Below are 7749 nucleotides of genomic sequence, written 5' to 3' on the forward strand. Positions count from 1 at the left end.
TGCATTCGCCCAGCATTAGCTGCTATTACAGCTAACAGCACCCCACGGTGGCTAATGGCTAATTGCCCAGAGTCCTGGCTTTTACAGCACTTGTTGTAGATGCCTTTACCACTGCCAACTGCTTGGTAGGTAGCCTATTCAGCCCCATAGGCAACAGAGGTGAGATTATATTGGTGACAATTGATTACAGCTCAGTCGGTACCAGCATTCAGGAGCTCTGGCCCAGTCTGTGCTTGGGTGACTCCTTTTGCGGGGGAGGGGCTTTGGACAGATGTCATAATTTCAAGACAGATGGCTATAGCTAAATTTGGCCAACATCAAAGCTTTATAAGTTAGAAAAAGTACATGCAAGGGTTTCATAGCATAAAGCTGTGTTAATCCTTTCGGTATATTAACCTTCTAGGTTCGTAGCACCAAGCTGCTCGTTAAGGAGCTATAATTAGGAGGAAGGAAGTGAACATTAAAACACATTAAAGCAGTAGAACACTCGAGGAGGGAGTTATCACCAATAACATCAAGGCTGTGATGATCTACGGCCACCAAACCACAGCCGTGATGTTAAATCATAACACACTCCCTCTGTGTTTTACTGCTTAACTAGACTGTGTGATATATCAGATATCAGTTCGCCTTGACGGAACTGCGGGTGGGAGCAGGACCAAAACCTTTGGTTGCAGGCTGGAGCAGGAGAAATAATTCTGTCTATGGCTGAATGCTGATTTCAAACCAAGGGCATCACATGTGTGGCTTTTGGCTCGATTCCTAGACCAGCACTGCCACTAATACTGACACCAACATTCACACTGTGCTTTCATAAATAAACCGGATTCATTTTTAATCTGACGCTACAGTAAACAACGAATAAAACAAGTTATCTTGACTTAAAACATGGAAAAGGCAGATGTCCCTGAACAACTGCTAGTCTGTGGAAATACTACGGATGATCTCAGAGCAACACTGAGCTAAACAAAAGTACTGGGGCACAGGGAGCGAGGTCGAAGGTCATGTTGTTATAAATGGGAATACCAGAAAACCGAAGCTTTATTTTCCCTCCAGAGAGGATCGGCTGACTGGGTTGTGGGTTACGGCTTGTTTCTGTTGCCTTTGCAACTGTGACTAAAACAGAGCGAAAGCACATGTTCTGCATGTTCTAGCAGTGGAACCCAAGGCCGGTTTGCTTCACTCAAAAGGTTTCATATTGATTGCTGCCTTATTGATGAAAGTTCTGGGAAAAAGTGTTTAAAGTACATTAAAATTTAATGAGATTTGAACTCAGTCTTTATGTATTTTAGTCCTGGGGCAGAACTACCCAAAATGCATTGTGCTTTTTAGTCTCCTCGCCACTTACTGGGCCTCATTCACCAACCGTTCTTCAGAAGAAAGGTACACAGTTTTGACCACGATTTGGATTCACCAGTGTTTCTTATCCAGGGTTTGTTCTCAGCTGAGAACAGAATCTCCACGCACTCGAGAGCACAAAGGCGAGAACCGTTCATGACTCTGAGGGCTTTTCTTAGAACCATTATCAAGAACACATTTAAGAACAGACCTAGGAAGATATTGGTGCTTGTTTTTGTTATAGCATTTAGTTGTGCTAAAGGTTTAATAGAATAATTGATGGGTTTTGGGTGATTCAGCAGTTCAGCCTGTATTTTTATCATATAAGTAAACAGAGTGTGCCTCACACTGAGCTGCCCAGTGGCCTCTTGCCCTTTTAACAGGAGATTACAGGTTCCAATCCGGGTGATGCTGTGAACTGAGCCAATACTGACAAACAGCAGACTGTTTTATAAATATATATATATATTCTGTCTGTGCCTGTTTCTATGTCACTATTTCTGTGTCTTCTGTATATATTCACTGTATTCACTCCCTCACACACACATGTAGCCAGCAGACCTGCAGTTAGTGTGTCTGTGTGTGTTTACAGAAAGACTCAGCAGTGGCATTCTGGCTGACGTCCTTACGCACACACACACACACACACGCACATACATTTAAAATGCTTGGGGGTCTTGAAGTAAACATTTGTAGTACATTTCTCAATACCCACTGACCTTTCCCATGACCAGCACTGTGTGTGTGTGTGTGTGTGTGTGTGCGTGCGCATGTGTTATTGTGTTGAGGAATGTAGGAGCCATCAGTCTAACTAGACTCCACTAACAGCTCATCATTACCTCACACTTCAGTAAGAACTCACTGGTGTAGGTTATTACATTGATATCACTGCTGTCAGAAGAAAACCTCGTTATCTCCAAAATCGCAACTTTTCAGGAGAAGGAAAAAACCTACTTTACTTTTAATGCAAGTCAATGGAACCGGACGTCTTTCCAAGTCATTTTGGGCCGTTTATTCTGGTCCACTCATCATGAAATTTACCCACAATGTAAAGGTGGACAGACGTTTTCAAATTATGTCAACACCTGAAAAACAATAAAAATGGAGATACAAGGTTTTTGGTCTGACAACAGTCATATGCTACTGCATATACCTATTATCACACATAGATACTTGATTTTTTAAGGGGAAAATAATTAAACACAACTTATGCAGAAAATTATTTGCAAAAATCTGCAAATAGAAATGAACTGTTACTTTATAACTGACTAACCTAAAAACAAACAATAACTGTGGCGTGTAGAAAAGTTTGGGCACCATGTTAATTCAGATATCCCAGCTTGTGAATGCTTTTTGTAGCCATCTTAGAGTCTCACCATTCTTGTTTTAGGAGTTTTCACCCACTCCTCCTTGTGGGCTGCTTCCAGTTCTGCAGTAGTCTTGGGTTGTCTTGCATGAACATCATGTCTAAGATCTACTTAGAGATGTTTAAAGACGTTCTTGTTGGACTGTGATGGTCATTCGTTTTGTAGTAGTTTGTGGTGGATGTATGTTTTGATACGGTCTGTTTTTCCTTCACTGGTCCACAGCCCTTCTTTCCAAAATGCTCTGTTTTATCTAGATGTTGTTGGCAGTTCTGTAGATGCTGACTATTGTGATGAGATCCGTGATAAGCTAAGCTTTCCTTCTGATGTCTCTTCCAAGCAGTTCATGTTTGTGCAGGCGACACTGCACGGCAGAATATCGCACCACCATGCCCGTGTCGGCCTGTGTGCAGGTCTTTTGCTGTCATGTGGGGGTTTTGCTTTGCCTTTCTTGCCAGTATATGAGCAGTTCTATCTGAGAGTTCCTTGGTCTTCCAGATCTTGCCTTGACTTCTGTAGTTCCCCTTCTTAAACACTTTAAAACACCCAGGCTGTTTACATACTAAAGTGTATTATTCAGTAACTACAGGAACTTCAATGGAAAGTGGTTAAGTTATTCTTAGGTTATGGAAGACTGTAATGAAATATTGGGCCAGTCGTTCAATGCAGGCCTTTTAAAGGTTTAATGATAATTTGCACATATGAAATTGGGAGCTGGTCTTAACTTCCTTTGCAGGCATGAATTATCTTCAGTTTCAGATGCTAGGCCAGCTGCTTAGAGGAGCCTGTGGTTGTTGAGCATTGGCGGAAAGTTTGAAGAGGTTTTAACCCATCCATTCAGTGAAACACCACATACACACTAGTGAATGCACAGACACTAGGGGGCAGTGAGCACACTTGCCCGGAGCAGTGGTCAGCCCTATCCACAGCCCAAATCCATCCTTCAGTTATTGAATTATTTTTACGTTTATCTAATATAAAGGATCTGTGAAATAGCATAGAATGAAAAGTGATATTATTATAATGTTATGTGATAATATTATATTTCCAAATATGTATAAACTAACATATCATATGCTGTCACAGCAAAAATTGTATGGAAGTTCATGGGACAAAGTGTTTTCCTGTTTTGGAGCATTATATCCATCATTCACCGTGAAATTTAAAACAATGTAAAAGGCAGCATCACAATATCAAACACTGTTCAAAAATGTAATCATGAAAAAACTGAGATGCACGACTTTGTTGCGTCATATGTAATACGTATGATATTATTATTACATATAGGTACTTACATCTCGTCGCAGTCGGAGCAAAAACCTTTATCTCCACTTTTGTCGTCTTTTATTTGTTCACATGATTTGAAAATGCCAGGTCTCGGTTCCACTGTGTTTACCCTTGTGTTTGTTACTCGGTGGTCTGCTGGACCCACCGCTTTATTGTTTTATTACATCAATACAGCCACAGCAAATTATGTAAACATACCAGATGCTTAAAATATCACAAGTGTCCAGTGTAGGGTTCTACTGTAGCAGCTGCAGCCAGTTAGCAGCCTGTCCATGTTGTCCACCCTCACACACACACACACACACACACACACACTAACAGCAGGCCATGTAGGAGGAGAAGAGAGTGAAGACAATGAAAAGGGGTTATTTTATATGTTCTTTATAAAAAATGATCAAAGGTTAAGAACCTTAGGCTGAAATAATAATAAATCATATATTTTTTTTCTTTTGGTAAACATTGAACACCACACATGGGTTAAGGTTTCATCATAAAATAAGCAGTAGAAAATTTCCAAAATAACTTAAATATATTATTAGTAAACATAGATATGTATATATGTATACCCTGCATGGGACACACTGTTGTTGTATTGTCCTACAAGCTGTAAGACAAACCTATGTGTGTGTGTGTGTGTGTGGTTTAGAGCTGAATTCATGTTGCTGTTGCCTAATATTTACAGTAATACACAAGAATTCTCCTCAGTGTTTAGACTGTTGCAGCTCAAGCATGTATGTTTATATGGGTGCATGTGTGTGTGTGTGTGTGTGTGTGTTCAGTCTAGATCTGTATCTCTGTCTGTTTGGGTGTTTGTACGTCAGCGTCTCCATCAGTCTTTGTATTTTTGTCTTACGAAATAAGAACTTTATTTTATGCTGTTTTGGGAAAAATAGGACCAAAAACCCCCTAAAAACATCCCACCATAGCCCCCCGTGTTGTTGCTGTTCTAAAGTCGCCCCATTCCGGTGTGTTTTGTCTCCATGAGAGGAAACAGTCCATAATGCAAGCACAACAAGGCCATTCACATCCATGTCCATGTTAACCCTTGTAAGCCATGGTCAAATAAGAAAGGAGGAGGGAAATCAACTTAGAGTAGACAGCAATAATCAGCAAGACCCTGTTTTGAGTGAAGTATGAACATAGAGAACCTCTACAAAAGTGGATTGGTGTTGTTTTTGTGGCGTTTGGTACATTCCATACATCTGAACAGCTTCAGTATGTTCCATAAATCGTTGTGGAAATCTCAAATATGGATGGAAAGGTACCGATAGTAGATATCTTAGATGATCTCCCACCTTTATCCATTATTTCCAAGGCCAGGAGTGCCCAACCCTGGTCCTGGAGATCTACCACCCTGCCCAGCTTAGTTCCACCTCTAATCACCTCTAATCTAATCATTTTGGAGATTTTTAATGGAAGTCAATGGAACCAGAAGTCTTTCCAAGTCATTTTGGGTCATTTCTTTTGGTCCATTCATTGTGCCGTTTATTCACAATGTAAAGGACAACAGGTATTTTCAAATGATGTCAAAAACTGGAAAATTCTAAAAATGGAGATACGAGATTTTGTGCCGACAGCAGCGATATGTATATATTATGTATGCTCACCAATGTTCTCACCCCCATGTGCAACGCGCTGTTGTGTAAGCTGTGATATCTTTCATTGTGTTTCATAGGGTTGATTTGTGAATGTAAACCACTGTAGGGTGTCTTTGAACATCTGCCTGGATTAAAATTAGCTAACGAGTGGCCGACTCTGTTGTCAGCTGCCGTTTCGCTCAGAGCAGAGCAGTGTTGCTTTGAAAAGCTCAGTCAGTTTTAGCTTCGCTTTGGCTTTGTTTTGCTAAGCTGAGCTGCTTTCTTTAGCGTCGCCCACAGTGACTTTTCTTACCTTTGTCTTTTTACGTCTCTGGAGCCTTCTGGTGTTCTGCCACCTACAGAGGCAAGAACAGTTCAAGGCCCTAGTTTTCTGATTAAATCTCTTTGTTTCATAAGCCGATTAAACTGGCTTATATTTAGGTAAATGCTAAATCTGATTATTGTCTGCACCTGATTTCCAGTCCTCATTTAAATCCAGTCAAGTTTTGGAAGATAGCAAACTCCATGAAAAGCAAGCCATCTTCCTGTGGGCCTCCTCACGTTGCCTTAGATGTCCATTGGAAATTGGCCCAATGCACTAATGCATGTAACATTTACTGCATAAATACGCAACGATTCATGGAAAACCATAAGCCTAACACATTAATGTAAGTATTTGACTCCTAATTGCATAATTGATTATAGAGAAAGTTGCATAATTAATTATTGTTACTTTCAAATTACATTCTGTAGCGGCGTAGCCTCACAGCAAGAAGGGTCTGGGTTTGATTCCCCGGCCGGGTAACCTGAATCCTTTCTGTGTGAAGTTTGCATTTTCTCCCCGTGTCTGTGTGGGTTTCCTCTTAAAGACGTGCAACCAGACTTATTGGAGACTTGTAGCCTGTCCAGGTTGTATCCTGCCTTCCGTCCAATGACTGTTGGGATAGGCTCCAGTATCCCAACCCCCCCACCCCCACACGCCCAACCCAGGAGGAAAAGTGGCTTGGTAAATGAAAGAATGAAATATAAGTTTTAAAACCTCCACTTCAATCCACTACAATCACAAATGTGCTATGTTGACAGTTAGGAATCTGCATTTTTCTGCTCATGTTAATGAACCACAAGTAAAACACTCTTACGCACAATATAAGCTGTAAGAAGAGCCGACTTAATGTGCTGTCGCGGAAATCTGGGGGGTTAATCAGGTTTTCGATGTGTGCAGGAAAAGGCCATGATGTTTCTCCATGGAAAGCCAGCGGCTTTTTGCTTTGCTTTTGCTTGATAACGTTGCTGCAGGGGTTATCTGTTTATCCAGGTGGAAGCTCCGCCTTTCACTTCCTCCAGGAAAAGCTCAGCTCTTTCCAGGCCATTGCTCATTTCCTTCTGGAAAGGGCCTGTTGGAAATAAATACCTAAACGTTCCAGTTGATTCACACCTACGTACACTGACCATTCCCTTTATAACAAATGCTCGTGTTGTATTTCTGCTCACCGGCCACTATATTTGAAACCCCTTCAATATGGAGATCTCTCAGGGCTTTCTAGGCCCTCAGTGAAGGCTCAGTGATTTCTGGGAGCTATTTTCATTCAATAGAATCATTGAGCTTGAGGTAGTGGTTGGTTAGTGTAGTGGACAACCCCTCTGCCTTCGACACTGTAGACTGGGGTTCAATCCCCCACCTGGGCAAACACCCTACACTATACCAATAAGAGTCCTTGGGCAAGACTCCTAACACTGCCTTGGCCTCCCTGTGTAAAATGATCAAATTGTAAGTCGCACTGGATAAGAGCGTCAGCCAAATGCCGTAAATGTAGTTAAGCACTGTAATAACTTGTAACACTTTCAATGTTGGTTGTGAACAAAAGTATTTCTGTTATCTTGGTTTTTACAGGCAGGCAACTTCTCTAGAATGAAGGTCTTGCGCATTAGATTAACTACAAACTTCATAACGAGGTGAGAAAGGAAGCTACAAGTCATGTTTTGATTTAAAATGGTAAGAAAAACAGTTCTATTAGGTCTTCGTGAAGCTCTTGATGTGTCACTGAGTGTGAAAACTAGTTGTGATCAGGCTAGATTTCAGTTATTAGGAATGTTAAACAGCTGCTGTGTCTCTATGCCGGAACTCTTTATTGAAAGAGCCACTGTTAAACATCTGTATACAGGTTAAAATATATGTAAAGATT

This window comes from Pygocentrus nattereri, chromosome 12, assembly GCF_015220715.1.
Source record: "Pygocentrus nattereri isolate fPygNat1 chromosome 12, fPygNat1.pri, whole genome shotgun sequence".
Taxonomy (NCBI): Eukaryota; Metazoa; Chordata; class Actinopteri; order Characiformes; family Serrasalmidae; genus Pygocentrus; species Pygocentrus nattereri.